The sequence below is a fragment of the Bidens hawaiensis genome, unplaced genomic scaffold (assembly GCF_021521415.1).
Source record: "Bidens hawaiensis isolate Kalapana, Puna unplaced genomic scaffold, B.hawaiensis_p1.1 tig00012076_1, whole genome shotgun sequence".
Classification (NCBI taxonomy): Eukaryota; Viridiplantae; Streptophyta; class Magnoliopsida; order Asterales; family Asteraceae; genus Bidens; species Bidens hawaiensis.
In genome coordinates, this window is record NW_027491970.1 from 215,288 (window position 1) to 239,749 (window position 24,462).

The 24,462-nt window shown below is 33.5% G+C and overlaps 1 pseudogene; it reads left to right on the plus strand.

The window, feature by feature from the left end:
* The first annotated feature begins 10,772 nt into the window (after positions 1-10,772).
* On the plus strand, positions 10,773-11,644 carry LOC143539857 (transcription factor IBH1-like 1 pseudogene; annotated as a pseudogene).
* The last annotated feature ends 12,818 nt before the right edge of the window (positions 11,645-24,462 follow it).

The window sequence follows — 24,462 nt, forward strand, 5'->3', positions numbered from 1 at the left end:
ATTTATAGCCGAAGGTAGGTTTCCAAGAGGGTATAGCCGGCTGAATAGTATTCCTGTTCTACCAACTGTGGCCTACGCACGTGCCATGCTGGCAGTTGGTGGGTAGGCAGCGGCTGACAGCGACCAGGCCTGCTGTGTACTATTCCTTTTCCACCAACTGCCGGCTATGCACGTGGTATGACAGGAGTTGGTGAGTAGGCAGCGGCTAATAGTGACATACAGTACAAGAGCATGCTGCTCGCCATACTGTTGTCAATGAGCTGTCGTATCTCTGGTCAGATCTTTTGCCCATACCTCGTCAGGTACAGTACAAAAGATCCTCCAGTATCGGACTGGCTTATTTGGGCGGGAGTATTCCCCCTCCCGCCTTTGTGCGGGATTGTTCCTGGCTTTGCTCATTCCTTCAGGTGACTACTGAATTATTGAGAGCTAAGTGCCTTGTGCGTGTAGCCTTGCTGCGCGGGTGGCCTTCCCTGATGGCTTGTATCCGCAGCTGCGGGAACAGGCGGAGTACTTCACCATTGGGAGGCATTTCCTGCGGGAACAGCTTGCGTACTGCGTGTAAGGACGTCACGTCTCTGAGCATGGTGGGTCCTGCGGATCCAGTTGGTTTCTGCGCAGACGTCTCTCTTCAAGGTGAGTCATGCGGGTCCAACTGGGCTCTTCTGGGACCTACCTCTTCAGTTTTATTTTGAATCATTATATTAATTCAAATTGGGTTTTGAATTGGCGCAGGTTGCTGAGAGAATGAAATGAATCAAAACAATTAGAGGGCTTGCTAGATGTACTCAGATGAGTAAATTTGACATCTAACAAGGATAAATAGATTTGGCAATTGGACCTTAAATGAAGACTGTTATGTTAAATCAGTTCGTATTTCTATTTATAGATCCATTCTTCCTTATAGGTTGACAACTACAAGATGGGTTCGGACTATTCCTAGGAAGGCAAATATTCATGAATGGAGGGTGATTTTGGATAGGTTACCTACTAGGAGTAATTTATGTAGTAGGGGAATTGCTGTGCCATCAATTTTATGTCCTTTATGTGAAGTGGATGTAGAAACATGGTGTCATATGTTTGAGGATTGTTGTTTGTCAGACGAGGTTTAGAGGACGGTCGGTAGATGGTTGGAGGTGTCTTGGCCAAATTCTAAAATGTCGGAGGATATGTTTTGTTGGTTGGATTTTGTGTCTATAGTAAACAAAAGAAAGTTTCAGTTAATGAGATTATTTTCTCGATTTGGTGATTCATTTAGAGGAAACGGAATGATATTGTCTTTAACAAAAATGACCTTAAAAAGGACTATCTGGTTCAATTTTGGACTTGATGTTTTTATGGGTTTCGAGTAGAACTGCTAATTTTAAAATTAGCTAGACTGAGTGGTTGAAAAACCCGCTCCTTGTTATGTAATTTGGGTTTTTGCCCGGGCTAAATTCTTTTTAGTCGGCAGCTTTTAGTTATATTGTCAAAAAAAGTAGTTAAATGATACAATACAATAATCCTTTGTCATGTAAAAGCGTAAGAGTGAACGACGGCCCTTGATTTCATTTTAAGAACGCAGTAGAATAATTATTATATAATATAACTAACAAGTTTGGTGCCGCAAAGTACGATCGGGCCACTTTGCGGCACCCTATTGGTAGTACTTTTATTGTTTTGTTTTAGTTTCGGTCGTAATAAACGTAATAACTTAATGAAAACCTACCGAATGTGAATTTTGTTTTTGTTTTTTTTAATTATTTTCTTTTAGTTACGGTACCGTGCCGAACAAGACGGAAACCGATCGAACTCGCGTAGACTTACTGCGTTTTGTTATAGTTCTAGTAGCGTAACGAAAACCGACCGAATGCTGATTTTTATTTTTTAGTTCGAGTACCGTAACGAACATGATAAAAAAGAACTGAATTTGCGTAGACTCAACAGCCTCAACGACTGGGATTGATAACGGTCGGGTTTTACAAATGATCGAGTTTTACCGACCGAAGCCACGCCATTGGTCCACCCTAATTTTTATAATTTTTTTGTTTTATTTTTGTCTTAGTTCTAATACAATAACGTATGTAACTGAAACCGACTGAATTCACGTTGACTTACCGTATCAACGCTGTTTTTTACCACCGCTCGTGTTTTACTGATCTTCCTGGCGCAACGTGCCGGGAAAAACACTAGTTATAAATACATGAAAAAAATAGGACGTGCTATAATTTTTTAAGTTGCAGAATCTCTTCATGTGCAATTAGATTTTTTATGAGTAATTAGGTTTCTTGATGCGTAATTAGTTTTCTTCGCGTAACAAGTTTTCTTCATAAGTAATATTTTACTTCATACATAATTATATACTTTTTATCTGTAATTTAGGTTTAATATTTACAATTATGTCACCACTTTGTTTGATATACGATAAGGAAACTTTGAATGATAATCAATTATTGTATAGTATCCTGACTCTAATGTAAGTGTATGCACATATTAATTGAATAGTATCAGAGTCCGTGGTTCGCAGCAAGATCGTGGGTGGTTTTCGGGCTCTAGACTATATTTGCTAGCTGGTATATTGATAAGTTAATATAGACTATGAAAGTTTTAACCTAAACTATCATGCTCTATTTCTATTTATATATTTTTTGTGTTATTAAGTAGGGAGATATATATATATATATATATAATTATTTTTATTAAATATAAATTAATAAGCAGAACTTATGTTATTAAATATAAATTGAATATAGTTAATTGAATGTAGGGCTAGTGATCAAAGGACTATTTTATTTATTTAACGTGAATGCATCAAGTGTTATATTATATGAATAAAAATTTATAAATCTTTTTAAACAAAATTCTTAATATGTCTTTGCCAAATGTTTTATAATATAGTATATCTTAAATATATATATATATAAAAATGAAACCTTTAGAATTTCTCTGGTTGCTTCTCGCCTCCTCTCAAGTCACTAGGCTGCTCTATTTGTAGATGGTGGCTTCTCATTCATTTGACCCGAATTCACCGGTATGGGTATCATCAAACCCAGATAGCCCTTAAACGGGTTATAACATCTCATTAAATTAAAAGTTAATCTTATCAAATATTTCATATGAAAATCTTATAGAATAGAGATATACTAAAAATTAATATCTGAATTTTTTGAAAAAAAAAAAGATTTTATTTATAATTAAGAAACAATTTTATAGTAAAAAAAATAAGGGTGTCATGGGTCTCATCAAACCCAGTTAACTTTTAAACGGATTATAACATCTTATTTATTTGTGAAACTATTTCATTATCAACCCTAAGTATATTATTAACTTAGGGTAAAAATATATAAATATTAGAAACAAAAAATGTAAAACAGCATCCGTAATACAGAAGGATAAAACTGTGTGTGTGTGTATATATATATATATAATAAGTACCATTACAATGAATATACTATTTATTTATATAGTGGTAAATCCAATTCTAATCTAATTTAAAATTCTCAAATTTTTATGATTATTATTTGAATTCAATCTTTTATATATGACATGAAAAGTTAAAAGCTTGTCCCCTAATTTGGGTCAATTATTTTTTATTAGACTTTTGATGAACAAGAAAAGGTTTAAAAATATGCATGAGACATATGATTAAAGCCCGCATTTGATTTAATTAAATTTAAATGTGTTTCAATCAAATCAACTCTTGAAATAATAATCTCAAGAATCCAAGTACAACTTCTTGGATTTTAGGATAAGCCGTTGATTGCGGGGGTTGATCCCCACTAATGTAATAAATGAAGGCCACCATCTTTTCAAAGTTACAAATATCAACCCTAAACTTTCCCATTGCTTCAATTTAGTCTTATATTATTGTTATTCTTGCATTATTTTGTTTCTTGTAAAATTTGGGTCTTGGGAGGATTGCGGGTTTCGGGTGTAACCAGGTGAGTCGAAGTAGGGAACTGATGCGTTCAGCATCACGTGTTTGGTGGTTGTATTCTGGAGTGTCTAGCTTCTTGCTAGCTCATTTATAAATAAGTAAATAAATATTTTGTTGGTCATTTGAAAAAAAAACTTTAGGTTGCAAATTCGAAATGCATGTGAAAAACCTGATTGGATCTGTGCAACAAATGTTGGGAAAAAGTATTATCAGTAAAAATGAAGATATTGAGTACTTATATCTGTTTCAACAAAGCCTGGGCAACATTAAACGTCTTTTCTTTAACACTATAAATGTGGCACTTTACTCCTTTTGCATGCAATGCAATAAATAAGTCGGTTGAATTATGGATGATTGACGAATGGAATATTGTCGATTGAGTTGTGAACGATTGACGAAGGGCACATTGTTAATTGTTAGAGTATTCACAACTCATTCATCATCTCCTCCTTCATTTTTAAAATATAAAAAAAAAATTCTAAAAACACATTAAATCTCATTCCATCATGGTTTCTCTACCCCAACCTTAAATTAAAAAAAATGTTAGACTAACTTTTATATATGTAAAAAGTTATTAATTATACAATAAAATAAGTGTTTATAAGTAAGATCTCATTCCCTATTATATATATATATATATATATATATATATATATATATATATAGGGAATGAGATGTGGAGGTTTTATAAAATAAAAGATAAATTTAAAAGAATGTGAATTTTTAGTTAAATATAATGGATAATAAAATGTGAATCCTCTTATTAGTTCTGCATCCGAATAAATGGTGAAGTATTTTATCAGATCTCCACGAGTACAAAGTTCTTTGTGTATTTATGAAATTGGTTCAGACACGTGAAAAAAAACGCAAATTTCTTGCATTGCAAATGGGAAGAAGTCAAGGCCAAAACAGTAATCATAGTATACTTTTTAACGGATAGAAGTCACAAGCAAACTTATACATTGTTCACACTAAACTTATTATAATATATATATATATATATATAATACATGAGATAATGGTAAATTAAAATGCTTAATTTTAAAAGTTTTATAAATACTAATATATAAATTACATGTGTAAAAATAAGTAAACTTTTAGAGTGTTCTCAGCGTATTCACTATATTTTTATTTAGGCAGTTTTGAAAATTATATGGTATGGTTATGAGTGGTTGTGAGTAGAGGAGATAAAAAATGTTATATAGGAAAGTTAAATTTGGGGTTTCACTGTTTACTCCGTATAATTTTTTAATATTTTCTGAAAGTGATTGTGAGTGAATGAGAGAGAAAAGATAAAGATAAATGTATAAAAAGTATTATTTAATTGAACAGAAGAGAGAAAATACGATTTTTAGTGTAATTATAAGATATATTTGGATATATGGTAGGGAACAGGCTGGGAATAGACTAGAAATAACTCTTAAATAAATTTCAAAAAGTATAATAAAAAATCATAACTCAAAAACGAAAAAAAGTATATAAAAAAAGCTAAAATGTTTCCCCCTGTCATCCTCGTTTAGAAAAAGAAAAGATCACTGTTTCTTTTTTTATCATTATGTTTTTTATTTATTTTTGTCATTGTGTCTTTTTCCTCGACATTGTGTCTTTTGCCTTGATACTGTGTTATATTACTCAATATTGTGTAATATTTTGCTGGCATTGTGTTATAATTTGCGATCTATTATTATTATTATTATTATTATTATTATTATTATTTTGTTAACTAAAATTTTCATTAACCTCAAGCAATTACATTACAGTAAAGTGGGGAGTAACGGACAACAAGCTACTTCGCAACCCCCTTTGAATAGCAAACTAAATCCTTCTAAACACGAAGCTTTTGGACTTAGGGGATGAAAAAAAGTACCTTGTACGACCCGTTGGACCCTGAGAAGAAAATTCAAATCTTCCGGGGCTAGGAAACCAAATGTATCAAAAGCAAATGGGAGAAACACGTGTTGATTCTCTAAACAAGCTTTCTTGTGTGTTATCAACTTTTCCTGATTCCTCCTTCAATACAGCCTGGACCGCAACAAGCCCATGGTCTTTGAGCCCAACAAGATAGGACACTAATGTAAGGTCCACACAAGCGTATTTTCCCTGCCCACCCAACACTAGAATATCAACTAGCCGTAGAGTAGACCTCCTCAAACGGGTTTGTTAGAAAGTTCACACGGACCTCTTTTTTAGCCAAAATTTTTGCTCGTTTGAGAACATCACATAGAGCATCCTCAACCAAATCATGTCTGCATTCAAAACCAGGTAACTCCCTGCAATGAAACGCATGTTCGCCAAACGAATCCAAACAAACCTTGCGACGAACTGAGCAAGGCTCATCATCTGGAAACATAGGGATCATTAGCTGGGTACTTAAGGATAACTCGCTACTCCAAAGCGGGCATATGTTATCCCAATCCTTCCTTGGGGATGACCATCAAGAAATCCTGAGCTCGAGGGGTCGAAGACATTTAACGCTTTTTGGCAAGGAGATAGATCAAACTTTACTCCTAACTTAGGACGATTCCACTAAATAAAGCACTCGCCAAAGCATGTTGGCTTTAGGAGGCGATGTCCTTATTAGAGAAACCGCTAAGAGCGAAATCAGGAAGTGACATACGAAACGCATACCCATAATCAGAGTCAGACCCATTAATATCACAACCCTAAAAATGTGGTCCCGTAAACCCCCATGATTGTTCTCTCGGAGCCACAAAAGAATATGTAAAGACATCCTCGGTGGAACACAAACCAATCCCCCCCCACCCCCCAAAACGAGTTAGGAGTGATGCCAACCTCCATTAAAAATCCCCGAAAAATAGGCCCCTAACCATGGTATCCTCAATCGCCCTCCAAAGGCCATAGTCAAAAATAGAATTTGCTTCCTTTACATACATATTTTGGCACGCCCTTAGACCGAACAATAGCTTTGCAACTCCCATACATGATTAGAGTAATAGAAGCCCACATTGAGGGCCTTGAAGCCATGGGAGACAACTCATCATTTCCACAATACTAGATGCTCTTTTCATAGTCAAACTACTTATGAACCCTGCATCCCGACTTATAACTTCACCAAGAAGTTTCACACTGAGCACCAGCCTTCCAACCACTCAAGGAAACAACCCATCCTGCACCTCTTCCTTGTTCTATAGTGTTTTTTGTTTATTTTTGTCATTACGTATTTTTTTAAACGATGACGATGGGGAAACATTATAGTTTTTTTTTTGTTACTTTTTTTTTCGTTTTTGATAAGTTTTGATTTTTTTAAATTGTTTTTCTTTTTTTTTTCGAAGAGTTTTTTGGGCCATACATCCTTTTTATTCTTATTATTTTTAATTTTTTTTTCTTGTATTTTACCAACGTAACTACATGATTTATTAATTTTTGTATGCCCCATAATTGTTATAATTGCTATTTTCCTATGGTTTGTATCAACCCGTAATCTAAAAACTCAGACAAAACATTATATCTTCTAAATCATGCTTGAAAAACATGGTTTATTATGTATTAATTATGGTTTAAGAAAATATAATATTTTGTTTAGAGGAAGTGAAGATATATGAAATTTTCTTTATGAAATAGTTGTTTCAAGCCACCACTTATTTTTATTTTCTCTTTATTTTATCTACTTTTATTTTTCTCATCTGATTAAATAATTAAATAACGTAAAAATATCTTGCATTTTTTGTAGTTTTTCGTGAATGTGAATACAAGACTTTGACTGCCATGCGAACTGCCATGCGAGATGGCAAAAGACTTCTTTTTGGAAAAACCTTACTAACAAAATCCTTCCCAATTGGACCCACATTTACCCAATATTTTTTTTTAAACATCCAACCAAAATTTATTAGAAAGACAAACTATCGTTACAAGCAAAACACTAATAATGACTAAAATACAAACAACCCCAAGCATTATACAACAAACAACCATTACTACATGAAATTACCCTCAACCATTACTACATGAAATTAGCCTCGCCACTAATCCCATGTGAGTCTCATATTCTTCCCCTGGTCCTTTAACTGTACGATAATAATTTTATACATAATTTACTAATTTTCATTAAAAATATTTTTTTATAGTTAACTGCATGGTTTGTCCCTTTGGTTTACAGATATTTCACGCTTGATCCTCAAACTTAACTAATTACACTAAGTCTTTAACAACATCAGTTTTAATATTTAAATAATATAAATCATAAAAATGCCGGTAAGAATTAAAAATAATAATAATAATAATAATATTGTTATTATTATTATAAATTAAAATGCCTTAGATTAATAAAATATATGATATACTAATATTTAAATTGTTTACGCTTTTAGTTCAACTTTATAAAGTTCACATAAATTAAATTTAACGCTTTAACCATCCCGAATCCATTATAAACTCATTCTATCATGTCTAGTTCGTTCATTTCGATTAGATGTTTATTTCTTTTTATATACTTTAAAATTAGGGTAAATTGTCGGGTCTCATCGTGAAGCTAACTAGCTTGATTAAATCGTCCACCCGTTTACGCTTTCCCTTATTCCAAGCGAGTTTTCATAACCCCTTTTTACTTTTACACGTTTTGGGGTGTAGCACGTTCAAAACTTTGTTTCATGTTTAAACTAAAATTCACATCCGTGTCTTGTATGTATTTGTTTCGCATCATATTGTTTGTAAATTATGTGATTATGTGCTAGTTGTTTATTGTTTTGTTGGTGGAGACTCATACACATACTCAAACTGGGAGGGTCCGACGGGACGTACCTGCGTCGTCTATTGTTAATAAATGGCGGTATTATTATCATATCATATACTCCAAGTAGCTCGGTGAACGAAGGTTTCTTAGTAGATTTGACTTATGTCAAGCCAACGAGAATATCATGTATTTATTTTTCTTTTTTACTTTATGATTGAGACTATACATCTTGACTTGTGAATTTTACACTTTTCATATTATATATATACAAACTTTATGAATTCTCACCAACATTATTGTTGACAAAATATATTATTTTAAACGTGCTGCAGGTTGAAGTTTAAGGATTGAAGACTAGATTAGTTGGACCATTAGGTTATTAGTTGGACCATTAGGTTATTAGAAACATGTCATAATTCAAAGTTATTGTGTTGTGTATTTGTGATGTAATGAAATGAAATAAATGTAATTATTATCGCTTTAATAGCGTTACGAGCTTATGAGTGATCGATAGTTACATCCGGGCGTATTCCGCTTAAACTCGGGGTGTTACATGATGTCCTAAAGGTCCAATGAAAACAGAGCACAAATACATTTTCATAACATACAACCCTAAATTCACAACAAAGTTCACCGGCCTAGAATAGATTAGTTGCTAGCAATGGCGACAACGACGAGCATTGTTAGAGGCTCGACAAAGCATCATCGCAAAAACGAAAAATCGGTCGTTGAACAAAGCACTTGGCGACAACGCCATTCACGACACACGTTGTTTGAAGCTCCAAAAAGCGTCATCAATTCAAGGACGTCAAAGAAAAAACAAATAGCAAAACATTAAGGCGTACAAATCATGGACAACGGAGGTCGTCTGAAGCTCAACAAAGAGTCTGGAATGAGAGAGCCAGCCAAAAACACTAGATATTGCTTCATGACGACTGCATGCAGTCGCCAGTGTGACAAAATCAACCGTTAGAGAGAGAAACAAAGAGGGTAAATGATGGTTACAGTCAGAAAGATTCAAACCTTTTCATGAGAAAATAGATGTGACATTCCAGTTAGAAGGAAGTACACAACATAATGCAACATGCACAATTAGTTAAAACACAAAACACCTCTTAATCATTAGTTACAACACCACAATGCACAAACTCACTTGAAAATGTATGTATATAAATTTTTGATATATGTAAATTATAATATATATTAAAATCGTAAATTTTAATTCCATGCCAACTTTTCTAAGTCTGCTTCAATATAAGTTAAATTTGCTTGTTAAAATCAAATGGTGGTCTAGCTATTGACATTGTGTTTATAACCTAGGTGACCCGTGTTTAAATCTTGTTTACATTTTGTTTTAAATAAAATCTGCATGGGCAATTGAACCGATGCCGTAACATACTAAACCGACTAAATTGACACCGAGTTCCCGCATCAATTTAAAGCAAGTAGTGAAATTTAAAAAGAGATTAATTTGGAGTTGAGTTATTAGAAAGTTTGAAATATGCTTTTATGAAATTTAAAATGAAAACTTTTAACCATTTATGTATCATCACTAATCTTGAAAGTTCATGACAAAAACATGAATTATTTATTTAATATATGCAAAATTAAGGAAACGTATATTTATTTTCCTAAAAATTGGTATAATAGAAGATTTTGAGTATTCCTTCTTAGGGTTTTTATTGGGATTGTAGGCCATGTACTCCCATGTGATTGCATGTGCTGTGTCTTTCCTTCTCAACCCCACCACCTTCCCTCTTCTTCTCTTTTCAGAAAAAAACAAATAAATAAAGCCTTTAACTCTATTTTCATTCCTCTATTCTTTCATCTCTTTCTTCCTTCACTTTCTGCTACATTTTGTTGGATTCTACAACCCTGCTAGTGCATGCTCTATCTGCAAGAACCACGTTTTGTTTCATGAATCTCCAACTATAGAATAAAGATTGATTTCAAAGAAGGTACATTTACATTATATATTTCTTAAAGCTTTTGTTGCCTTCAATGTTCTATGAGATTTGCATGAACAAGTTATGTGAATATATCTGTTCTTATGATTTTGCTTGAGTCAAATCTATTTATTTTGAAAAACTTATGGATGGTATAATTCTTTGAGTTTATTGTTGCAATGTGAAGCAAGAACACTTCTAAAAGGTAACTAATTTCCACATGAATATAATGAAATTATAAACGGTTTATGATTGCTTTGAATCAGGAACATTAGTTACTAATTAACAAAGAATATTAATTATAGCTTTTGTTAATTTTTGTAGGGAAAAAAGATGCATACTTCTAGCAAGCTTACTAGAGAATTTACCAAGAATTGGGTAAAGGGTCTTCAAATATGTTGTTCATCAGAAAAGCATATGGATGTCCCAGAGAGAAAGGAGAAAATAAAGCTTTGTGCAGACATTGCTTTGGCTTCTGCCAAAAATGCTACAACTTCATGGAGCATTGCTCTAATTTCCAAAGCGAAAAAAGACCGCGAGAACGAGAGTCTCGTCGATAACTTATTAGGGCCCGAGTCACGGTTCAAGCAGCATAAAACTATCCACCAAATGATTGCTTGTCATAAGAGGGTTAGAAGCAAGAAGATCTTGAAAAAGAGTTTCAGTGTTAGCCAAAGAATGAAGAAGATGGGTCCTCCTAAGTCGAATTTAGCCGCTTATGTCGCGAAAAGATTGGTTAAGAAGAGAACCCAAGTGCTTCAAAGGCTTATTCCTGGTGGAGAATCCATGGATGAAGTCTCCCTCATCAAAGAAGCTTTAGACTATATCCTTTCACTTAAGGTACAAGTCGATGTGATGCGAAGTCTCGCGAATGCAGCCGAGGTTTTGAATCAAAGCGATTCGAATGTATCCAATTAATATATACACCTTCATTTGGTTCTCTTTCTTTATAACAGCAAGATAAACTAGGACTCAAGTTCTTGAAACAAACCATGCATGTGTATAGGATCGATCTTGCATCTTTTGCTGTGAAAACCAGCAGAATCTCATGCTGTTTCTTTGGCTTGAATTCATATTCCAAGTTAAACAAAACTATGAAATATTTAGTGGTTAATTCATCGGTTGGTTGGTTCTCTTGCTAGTTAGAATCAAGAATATTATTATAGTATAAGTTTTCTTGATTTAGCTAGCACCTGTGTAACTTCATTTCATTCTATTCTCAAGTTATTTGTGTTTGAGTTGTTTGGAAATATTGAATATGAGGCAGAAAATTGAGACATGTGGTGGCTTGTAACATGATGTAGGGTCTTCAATATAGTGTTAAAAGGTGAGTGATGGTTGATTTACTATTTCACCAGGAGGACCAGGTAATGCCTGTCAGGCATGAATGGCCACTAAATAACGTTGGATTATTAAATGCTTTTCTCTGTGTCATACATAGTAAGTTCAATGCCAAATTATGTAGCTCTCAAGTGTTTTTAATGCAAGTATTAATAAATATATATAATCCTGTATTCATATTTGCATGGTAGTAGTTCAAGCTTTTATAATCTTTTAATGGATGAAAGTCATGACTCATGACCAAAACATATTTTAGGAGAATTATGTAGGAGTATGCAAAAATCGATCAAACCGTTAACAATAAACGAATCACAATGTTACTTTTAAGGTTACGTCTTTTTAATAAAAAGTATCCAAGTACGAATTCAGTTGATTTGGTTTGAACAAGGAAACCGGAAATTTAATTTGCTATTATTCAAGCCATACATATTTATTTTCCAGGTAATGCACACTCTAAAATAGTTGGAACAAGTATCCTAATGATTAAATCCAAATCCAAATAGCCATTAAACTCATAAACAACAACTTAACGACGGATAAAGTGAACGATAAAGATAAATATGACTAAATACTAGATATATAGGCAAACATACATAATAGGTTAAACGGGACCTTAAACGTGAAACTTGGATTGAAGAGAACCAAATTGTGCAGCGGAAATCCCTTCAGTTAGTAAATCATCGATATTCTGAAGTGTAGATTAATCTCTAGATGCTTGGTGTCTTGATGAAAAATCCAGATTAGCTACTAGGCGTGTGGCGCCAAGATTGCCACACAACAAGGTAGCTAGGCAGACTAGATTGTGTAATCGGAAACTCATGTAGTATAGACATAATCCAATGAAGCCCTCTTGTAGTATAAGAAAGAGCATGGCACTCTCCTCAGCGTTAGATCTGGCGACTGTTTATTGTTTCTGGATCTTAGGCCCGGCTTGCGCATAGTGAACCCGGACGGGCGGCGGAGTCACTTAATTTTTGGAGCATAAAACTTTACAGAAATTGTCTATATATATAATTTTTTATAGACAGAATTACAGAAATTGTCTTTTATCTTTACCCAAAATTTCACTCGTGGTCCTTTATCTTTAAAATTGATATTTTTTGTCCTTTACGTTTCAGAATGCAACAACGTTTGTCCTTTAACCCTAACCCAGTTAGTTTTTCTTGTTAAGTCATGTCATGTGCCTTTGCAAATGAGGGCATATTAGTAATTTTTCCCCTTAAAGAAATAAAATATTTTAATAATTAAAAAATAAAACATGTCTATCCCTCTCTTCTTTCTTTCTACATCGCCAACATGGCAAAATCCCTGCCCAAACCTTCATCGGACCACCACTCACCGACACCTACATATTTGGCAAGCACGATGAACTATTTAAGACCACTCCTCTGTGCACACCATAATCATGTCTGAAGAACCGGTCCCCACCACCACATCACAACGCCACCGTCACCATCGACCCTCACAACCACCGCCACATTATGGGATAGATTCGAGCTTCAGACGGTCTGTTCAGCTCTGATATCTCTCTAAGCGTTTTCTAGCGGTCTGATGAACATTAGATGGGCAGTCTGTTCAAATCAACATCACACCTACAAAACTGAACCTGATTCGAACTTGAATCACACCTGAATCGGAGCAAATGGAAGTTTGTGTGAAGAACTAGCGCAAAAAAGAACAAAATTCGGACATGAATCGGACTAATCGAAGGTGAGAGAAGATGTGGCGGTACCCTGAACCGAACAAATCTGCCTTAATTCCAACAATTATTTTTCTAGCGAAGCAGCGACGTCGTGTCCGCGGCACCCAAAACCGGACAGATTAATCTGCCTCAATTCCATCAATTATTTTTCCGGCGAAGTAGCGGCGTCGTGTCTCTCGAGAGTGCTCAGATGGTTTATAGGTGGAGGTGTTCGATGGTGTTTAGGTTGTGTACACACTCAAATCGTGAACAGAAGGTCAAAGAAGACGAAGTGTTGGTGTAGGTCGGTGGTTGATTAAAGCGTTCATCATCTGGTGCTCTGGTGGGTGGCTATGAAGGAAGATGAAGAAGGGGGAGAGAGAGAGAGAGAGAGAATATAAATATATATTTAGGTTTTTATAGTTTTTGTTTATTTATTAAAATAATTTTTTTAATTTAATAGATAAAATAACAAATTTGCCCTCATATGCAAGGCACATGACCTGACTAAACAAGAAAAATTACCTGAGTTAGGGCTAAAGGACAAACATTGTTGGATTTTTAAACGTAAAGGATAAAACAGATCAATTTTGAAGATAAAGGACCACGAGTGAAATTTGGGGTAAAGATAAAAGACAATTTCTGTAATTCTGTCTATTTTATATATGCAGTTAAATTTTTTTTTATTTAACATAGCTACAAATCTTAATCTTCTTATTATATATTGAGCCCAATATTTTTTTACCCATAATCCATTTGAGGTATTGAGCTCAAACTAAATTTAAAATCAAATAATAACAATAATATAATAAATAAACATACACGGGCAGTCGCCGATTGAATTCCATAAACTTTAAGAGACCAGAGGCTGACTCAAAATTCTAACTGTGACCTTCAGGCAGCTATCGAGTATTGAGGATAGATCAAATCATATTTTAATATTCATAATAATTAATAAGGTATTTCTTTTTAATTTTTGACTTGTATTGATTGAAAATTTGAATCATTTATCATTGAATGATTGTCACATTGTGATATATTGATACTTATCTAGTTATCTTTTACTTCCATTTACTGGTTTAGTTAAATAGTTACATCATGACATCATGTGAGATTCTGAGGTGTAAACCATTTAGGGCTTTAGGTTATTATTTGTGATATTTGAAATTTTGTTATCTGCGATTTTTAATATGTGTATAATTATTAATTTTGTTTTAAATAATAGTAAGATGCTTCATAAATAGCTATCCGGCGCTCAAAATCGTAAAAAACGAAAATTAGATAATGCAATAAAAAGTCTCAAGTCGGTGATATGCATAAATTTATGGTATTTGATTTTATTACTATATTTTTGTTATGTCTATTGTTATTACGTTAATGTCGTTTAAAAATTAGCTTATATATTTTGTTACTTATTAGGGCCTAGCTACGGGCCTTTTTATTTCGGCTCGGCCGAGAAATATAAATTATCGGAGACGGCCCTACTGGATCTCCAGTTGATAAGATTGTATTCAGGGGTGGATTCAGTGTTGGGTGGGGTGAGGGTAGCCGTGTAGGCATCCCCCCTCAAGTCTATAGTTTCATTTATAAATATCTAATATATTAGGCCTAAAGACCTGAATGCTCCATTGTGCATTGGGTGAAAAGTTTGTTCACACAATATGAACTTTTAAATTTATGAAATTGATTATTATCTTAACTAAACCACACACAAATAGGCAAATGTACCTATCGCATATGTAGTAAAGTATAGGTAAGAACCAAGTATCGATCCACGGACACACTTGTTTGATTTTTACTACTTAATCGTTATATTTATGTTAACTGAAGGTAAATATTATATTGGTTGTGATTTGACAAGTTTTGAAAGGAAAGTAAAGACATAAATTAAAAGACAATATTATTAGGTTTTTATATTTTTTAAAATAGATGATCAAGGATAAAAGTGTATCATCTTGGTTCAAACTGCTCTTAACTTAGTTTAACAATTAGTTAGTAATCATGTGATGTAAGCTTGCTATGGTGATTAATGTGGGATTAACACCTCATTCCTAATTCATGTTAATCCATGATAATTAAAGAAAGAGATATACATAACTTCATGATCGCCACTAAAACATCATTATATGTAAGCAAGTTGTTTACAATAAATATTTATAAGATAACTCACTTTAAAGATGAGATAATCCCTTAAATTACTAAGTGAATTGTCTTTAATATATTAGTAAAGATAACCTTTGTATCATACATAAAACATCAATTAAGATTAGTTGAGTTGTAAAAGGTTAACCTTGCATTACCAAGTATTAATCCGCACAAGTCTTGAACCATTATAGAACTCATGTAATAACCACCAAAGAGTTGTTTAAAATAGGTTATGTTGCACACTCACTTAACAAGTAATTAATTGATTTTCGTGGATGAACACAACAATCCGTTTCCACAAACATTGCCAATAGTTCCCATTTTAAAATGATTAGTTACTACCAATAATTCATTTGGTCCATTTTCATATTAGGATTTATGTTATTTTACCATGCCCTTGCAAGATTGACAATTCCTCGACTTATCATCAAGCTCGGAACTTGGTGTTTCTTTTAAAGATTCATAATTTATCAACCAAGCCCTTATAAGAGAGGCAATTCCTCGGCTTATCGTCAAGCTCGGAACTTGGTGTCTATTTTAATGTTCACCAAGGCCTCACAAGTCTAGCAATTTCTCGGCTTATTGTCAAGCTTGGCACTTGGGGTATATTTTAAGAGTATTATAACATTCCTCATCAAGTGATTTTCAATATAACCTTTACTTATTAAAAACCGATCACATGTTTAACTAATATTATTAAACTTCAATTGAGATTCATTATAAACCAAGATGATACTATGAAAGTTTAGCAAAAAGTAAGCATATTCTTATACATCAAAGTAATAGATACAAACATGATCAAACTAAAACAATCTAACTAATTTGGATGACTAATCATTGATGCTAATGACTTCTTCCAATAGCTTAATCTCTTTAATCTTCTAAGGTTGGATGGATGGGATAATTCCCTTACTAATGGTGACGAAAAGAGGTGGTTGAAGTGGATTAACTGAGATTGTAAGGTGTTGATGGTGTATTGAATGTGAAAGATAAGCATTCAATTTATAGGCTGATCTGGGTGCCAAAATGTATCATCTCAGATTTTTCGTATTCGTATTTATTTACCCGATCCGGGAATGTAATTCGGATCTTTTGTATCAATAAAATCATGCATTTATTAGTAGATTAATTGTGTTTAACTTAGTTTATAATTTCTTAACTTTCAAATAAGCCAAATAGCCCTTAGAAATTCTTAAAATCGCTTAAAATGGCTAAAAAATGCATCTTTGGAACTTCAGGGACTAAAAATGCCTCAAAGCAAAGCTGATAACCCCCCCCCCCTTCGCGTAGCATGAAAAAAGGGCCTTGGATCCTTCGCGCGGTGCGAAGCAAGGTCTGATCAGCCAATTTTGTTTTCGATTCTCGTTTAATGCTAAATCTTCCCATAAATGACCCTAAATCACGAAAATTGAGCTACAAGTTATTTAATCTGCTATAGAAAAGTGTCTAGGTTCATTGTTTGTGATTTGATCAATATATTGAAGATTACAAGACCCGATTTCGTCATCAATATATTATTCGTGTACCTAAATGAGTCGATTTCTTGTTCTACAAGTTGAACCAATGATTATTTAAACAAACCACATCTCCAAACCCTAGAATATCACTGAAGTATTACTCTCCCAGAAATCACCCTCATTAAACCAAAGATTTCACCTTCGTTTTTACTACATTACTCAAAGTTACTAGTAATTGTGTTTGACCTTGCTATATTTCCGACGTTTGACTTCCGTTTCCCATTGATTCAAGCATTTCTCGGGTAAGTTGTGTACTGTTAAGTTCTTCATTATTACTCATTAGTCGATAACCCTCAATCAATTTTTGAGATTGGTGGGAATTAACAAGTCAATTTGACTCCGAACCGTGTAAGGGCATATTGTCAACACTTTGACCAATCAATTTCAAACACTTTTGGTCGGAATCGACTTTTGGTTCAGAAGACTTTAATTTTTGTTTTGAGATTTTAAATCTACTAACCAAAACGCGACTTCCGAATCACTATTCGGATTCTGGTCAATACCAGCTCGCTTAAACGTTAATTATCGCATAACCGGAGTTCTAAACATCTGTTTGGATCGATTCCAGTGACTATATTCTCGGTTTTAACAGTAGTTATTTGTCTCAAAGTTTCAGGTCTGTTTGGTTTATATCAGATGACGTGTTAAAGGACGATTCACTTATTTTCTTATCTTTTATGCTTATTTCTTGTTCACTTGCCTAAACAGTAAGGTGAGATATATCACCCCCCCTCCCCCTTTATTTTACTGATTTTCATAACTTTTAGGGACATATGCGTACTAATACTTATTTTTATATTATATACATACACAAACTAGCAAACGTAAATATTGTGTGTACTTGATCAAATGCTATTTGTTACTTATTTAAGTGTTTATTTGTTCGCATTTGGAGAGGTCCATCATAATCATATTATAGTATGATCATATGACTGTCACAGTAATGCCTGTTTCGCATGGCAATGGTCAACTGACACATTATTTTCTCACTGTTTGATTGATTATTACTTGCATTTATTTCGTTTCGCTTATTTACATATATTTATTATATCATGAAAACTGATGATTATCTCACTCAACCTAGTGTTGACAAATTCTATGTTTATTTTCTTCGCATAGGCAGGTTATCAGTTGATTTGAAGTTAAGATGAAGAACGCTTAGAAAGACCTTAGACATTAAAATAAAGACTATTTACATTATTATTTTGTTTTGGATTTAGTTGTTTATTTTGGATTATATTTGTCATGTTTGGAACTTGTGCACTTGAATTGAAAATTGAAATAAATTAATTAATAGATATTGTCATATTTATATTATATGATAGTACCTTGTGAGTTGTGAACCAATGGTTCGCACCACGGCATTTCCTCCTTAGATTAGGATATGACACAAAACACGGCCATGTTGAGGTGGGTAGGACCATGTTGAGAGTTTTTGTCAGGTAGTGGTGTCAGAAAGAACAGTAGGAAGTTTTGTCAAAACACGACCATGTTTTGCTTGGGCATGGCCGTTTTGACTTTTTTGTTTTATATTCTTAAATGCTCGTTGTCAGATTGTAAACAGGAAGTGAACATGGCCGTGGTGAGTTGGGCACAACCGTGGTAAGTCCAGAACAGTCCAACTTTGTCTTTTTCTCTTGTACTTCAACATAGGGGGTGTTTTGGTAAAGCACGGCCATGTTAAGCTTCAGAACCTTTTATTTTGTCTTTTCCACTTGTCCTTGTTAACATCGGTGCGTTGAGCTTAACATGGCCACGCTTTGTCTTCCTGAATTTTGTCTTTACTTCGTATGCTCTAAACATGGCCATGCCCTGATTCATCATGGGGTGTGTTGAGTTTGTGTTCACCGTTTTTCTCAGATTTTCTTCGTATATCAGCTCCTTTTATTCTCTAGGGCTATATTTACCTATAGATAGAAATTAGTGGTTATTTATTCTAATATAATATCCGATATTACGCTTATTTGGAGACATTTTAGTGTCAAAAAGATGCATAAATTATTATACATCATCCATCCATAATTTTTCTAGTGCCCCAACAACGCTTTGAGACCATCTTTTTGACCCAAAATTTAACTTTGTTTTGAAAATAACAATTAACCCAAGATTGCTTAGTCGTCTAACCACTTCATCAAATGAAAATTTGGAATCTGCAACTTATAAGAGAGTGAGATACGAACCGGTACCTATCGTTCCACATCTCAGGTATGTATACTAATCGTGTGTGACAATATGAAAGACTAAACGTTTTGTAATTTGTAGTGTTGAAAATGAACTTGCAAATATTATGAATGAAGCTGCAATTGACCGTTTCCAAAAGATGAAATCACGTAGTGGTCAATTGTAATATGTATTTTGTTTATTATATATAACGAATTTTTTGCTGGCATTTCTATACATAGTTTGTTTGATGTAATTTTTTTTTACCTGGCCTATTTTGGTTTAACTCATTTTAGTTTGTCTTGACCTATTCTAGGTTGAACCTTTTTGGTAGTACCCGCTCGCTAAAATTTTTGGATCCATCACTGATTGTATTAAAGAAAACTTAATATCCTTTGGTAGTGTGAACCTTTGCATAGGGACTTCAAGGGTTGCAAATGTCACCTCCTATATCAAGAAAGTAATTACAGGCATTGGATCGAGATATATAAAAAAAATCAGATATGAAGTCGGTTTTCAAAGAGCTGGTTGGATTTTTCGCTTTTGGCAGCTATTTCTCACTATGGTAACTTTTTCCCCTTGTGAGGTTTCTGCTTTTGTGAGGTTAACGCTTAAGACCTAGTTTTCGCTTGGAGAGTAGTTTTCAGTTAGACCTTGTTTGTACTTAGACATAGATCTTGTATAAAACATAGTTCTCCCATTGGCTACGTCAAAACTATGTAATGCAGAAGCTAGTCACGCGAAAACTTAATTTGATAAAGAACCAATATATGTGAGAACTTCTATGGAAATGCGAGAACTTATAGTTTTCGCTTTTAGTGATGAGTTGTACATTTGGACCTTGTTTAGTTGTTTAGGGATTCAGATTGCAAGGGATCTCGTTGAGATTGAAGCATAGTTGATAAGATGTAATTCTAGATCCCCTAATCACATGAGGTTGTGCATATAGGCAGAGTTATGTGTACTGTATAGAAGAAAAAAGTCGTAAATATGTTTTTATGAGTTAAATGAATGGCCGGTCTCATTTATCAATAGCCCTTACGTGGACTTACCTTGGTAAGGGAGCATGTTAAACTATGACGATAGTTAGTGGAAACTGATGGGACTAGTTTCTATGGTAGAAGGGCAATGCTTTTGTGGCTTGTCAACAATTGCAATTGTGTAGGTGAGTGACGGCGGCCATTCTAAAGTTAGGTGTGTCACGACCTGTTGGTGGCAGAAGGGTATGTTTAGACATTTTAAATTTTAAACTCACAAATGAAGTTATTTTTGTAACCTAGCCAATAGATGCAGTAAGAAGTTATTTGGGCATGTATGTGTTACTTTTGTAACAATTAAAGTGAATGGTGAAGGTAGCAAAGCTAATACTCATTTAGCGATGCTGACCTTTTAGTACGCATATTAGGCTGACATGTAAGCTAATGGCATGAATTGGGAATGGCTGACATTTGGATGTGTTATCCAGCCTAAAGACTAACATCCATCAGAGTTGAACTTTTATTGTTTAGTTATGCTACAAGATAATGTTTATTGTGTTTGGTTGATCTTTGACTTTCTATGAATTCTGCAACTATTATGATAAGTGTTTGAAGTATAAGAACTATATTGAATGTATAAACCCAACATTTAAGACATGTTGGGTTAAAAGTGTTTTAGGTAGATCGCCGATCATCCTGAAATCCAACCCAATTAACGTCCGTGCTTCGTGGATGCTCTCAGCATCGAGAAACATGTACTAGGGTGTATGTGTGACTCGCTCAGATCATGTACTTGAACAAAGGAAATATGCATCCTCACGAATACTAGGGGTTTGAAAGATATTTAAATAACCAAACCATAACTGCGATAACTAAACGTAACCGTAATAACCAACTTAGCCGAACTGAAATTAAGAAACTAGATAAAAAAATTGACGGTTTGCTGAGTTAAAAAAGACAATCTTTCAGTTCGGCTTCGACCTTGCTATAAACAAAAAAAAAACATTTCTATGTCATTTTTAGAAAATAACCAATTATGTAGTCCAAATTTTTAATTTCAAATGTGTAATGATCAATTAAACAAAAATTGCAAATTAATAGAAAAGAAAAATAAAAAGAATAGGCTAAAAGTTCCAGGTCCAAATTCATTATTTTGAAAACATTTTTCTGTAAGGCCCCGAACCCGGGTGCGCTACACTGGACGTTGGATTTACTCATAGACAAAGTACTAAATATCGGAGTGACTTAAAACTCTCGCAGACTAATTAAAGTTAACCATATATTACATAACATTCAAGTATTGTCTTAAACATTACCTAAACTAGTCTTAAAACAAACATGAAATAACATAAAATCTTCCTTCCATCAAATGTCAGACCTTCTTTATATGCCATGTGTCCCTCTCAAGTCAGTTGCCTCATTCTATTTGCCCGCGCACATAGTAAAAGTCAGCTACATTGTGTGAGTTATAGTTAATCAGGTAAAATACATTACATTCTCATACTTACATATGCGCATCCGAAGATGCACATTACATACTTAACCTGTTTACTTTTCTTTCTTTCATACATACATACATATATACATACGTATGTACGTACGTACGTACATACATACATACATATAATATTGAAAATGACAATTCCTTGCTATAAATATGAACCACTACAACTAGCATAACAATAATATAAAAGTTGTCTTTTCGCTCGAATCACATAGATAACGAGCTACTCCGATGACGTATGATCATACTAATGAGGATGAGAATGGGGATGAGGTACAAACAACAAAACTTAAAATAAACACATAGTCACATTTGCACGTATAACTAATTGAGCAATATCATATAACACAAATAATGGAATTGTAGTGTGAAATAAAATAATTGAGTTGTGAATGTATAACGCCCCCAAAATGTAAAACGGTAAAAAGGGGGATGTGAAATACTTACCTTATAGGTGGAATAAATGTTGATATGATGATAAAATTAAGATGACAACAATGCGCTCCTCGAGGTACGTCAACAAAAATAGCCTAATTGTTAAAGATACATGAATTAATAAACAAAAAGAAAATAACGATGCGATTTGATGGTGTTTTGAGACTAACGAACTATTAGTTTAATTGTTAAAATAAATCTAAAGATTATTATATATATATTATTGATTATTTATGACTTACATTTTATATTTTATATTATTCTTATTATCATTATTATTATTACTTTTATTGTTAGTATTAATATTATTATTTTGTATTTATATAACTAATAACAAAAAAAGAAACTTTGTTATTCTCACGCTAATCGGTTACTAGTTTGGTTTGTTTTAATATAATAAGAATATATATGTTTACTAGAACTCAATTTATTTATAAATATATATAAAACATATCTTTGTGTAAATGTATATTTATATATAATAAATATATAGTTGTCGAGGAAGGTTTAAAATTCCGGAAATTAATATCTCAGTGTTTGGTTTAACAAGATAGCGTTTTATAGTGGTATCTAATTGTAATAATATTAATAATATAATTAAAATACAAATAATAAAAAAAAAGAAAACTAAAAACCGGGTCCAGGGGGCTCGAACCCGCATCTAGATCAGTTTCAGATGTCTAACCCACATGCACCAGCCATCAGGCTGGTGCTATCAATTGTGAATAATAGCATATCAAAATTTATATAAACAGACATGATTTCATCACAATTTTGACCATAAACCTAGACTTTCAAATCCGTTGATTTGTTCATTGTATGTTAAAATTGACTTAGGGTTTTTGTGTGTTGCTTAAAAACGAGTATAAAGCATATATTAATTACCATTTATTGTCGAGGATTGAGGGTTATTGAGCAACATATGGGTCACGGCCCGAGCTTAAGGTTGGAAAAAGTCTAGATGGCCTCGTTAATGTAATTAGATTAGGGTTTAGTGTCAGAATATGATGAGGATTGTGTGTGCGATATCAATTGAGTTTTCATTGTGGTTTATATAGCGAATTAGGGCGGGTTTAGCCACAAATTCAATTTAGGTTAATTACATGTCAATCCTTCATCGTTTTCTATAATTAAAGTGTCGGTAGGATCGTTTAAGGCATGAAAATGATTTTTGGTAATGTCAATTATTGATGTCTTCGAAATTACGGGTCAAGAACTTAGGATTAGGGTTGTCGGCGACGGGCGAAGGAAGAAAATATTTTATTGTTAGTATTATTTTGAATAAAAATTGCAGATTGGCCCTGGTATTTAGACTTGGGTACACAAGAGGGTGGAAGTTAGTTAAGGGTTGTTGTTGTACATTTGTGATAGTTAATATCAATAAATAAATAATAATAAAAATACTAAAACATGCGGGAATTTAATTGATTAATTACCGAATACGAATCGGGTCAGGTAATGATTACAAGTACATGAAAAACGAAAACCAAAATGTTTCACTTTTCTTACATGTTATGGTCTGATTTACCTTCCTATTAAATAACCGACATCCATAACCTAACCTTTTAATAAAAAAAATACCTTTTGGATTCGGATCTAACACGAAAATCTTGATCTGCTTCTTGTTGTTGGATGAAGTTTGGACACGAAAACTACTCCCTTTCTAGCTCAGATCTAAATCCGAAAATGAAAGGAGTGTTTGTGTGTGTTTTGAGTGTGTTGAGGCAAGGTGGTGGAAAGAGATTTAGGGTTTTAGGAAGGGTTTAGGGTGTTTAAATACTCCCAAGCCCATGGAACTTCAGCCCATAACCATTCCCTAATCCTTCTTTTATTTCCAAGCCCACACCCAGCTTATCATTATTTAACTTAATTAAATAATAACACTTAATTAAATAAAATCATTTATTTATTATTTTTAAAGTCGGATGTTACAAGTATATCCTCTTTAAAAGAGGTTTCGTCCCCAAAACCTAACTATTAATTAAACATATTAGGGAAAAACTTGGCAATTCCTCTTCGACTTCTCAATTAGCATCTGATCCTTGACGGTGCTTCTATATCACCTTAACTAAGGGAATATTATTGCGACGAGGACACTTCTCTTTCCTGTCTACTATCTCCATTGGTAGCTCAATGTAGTTCAATTTCTC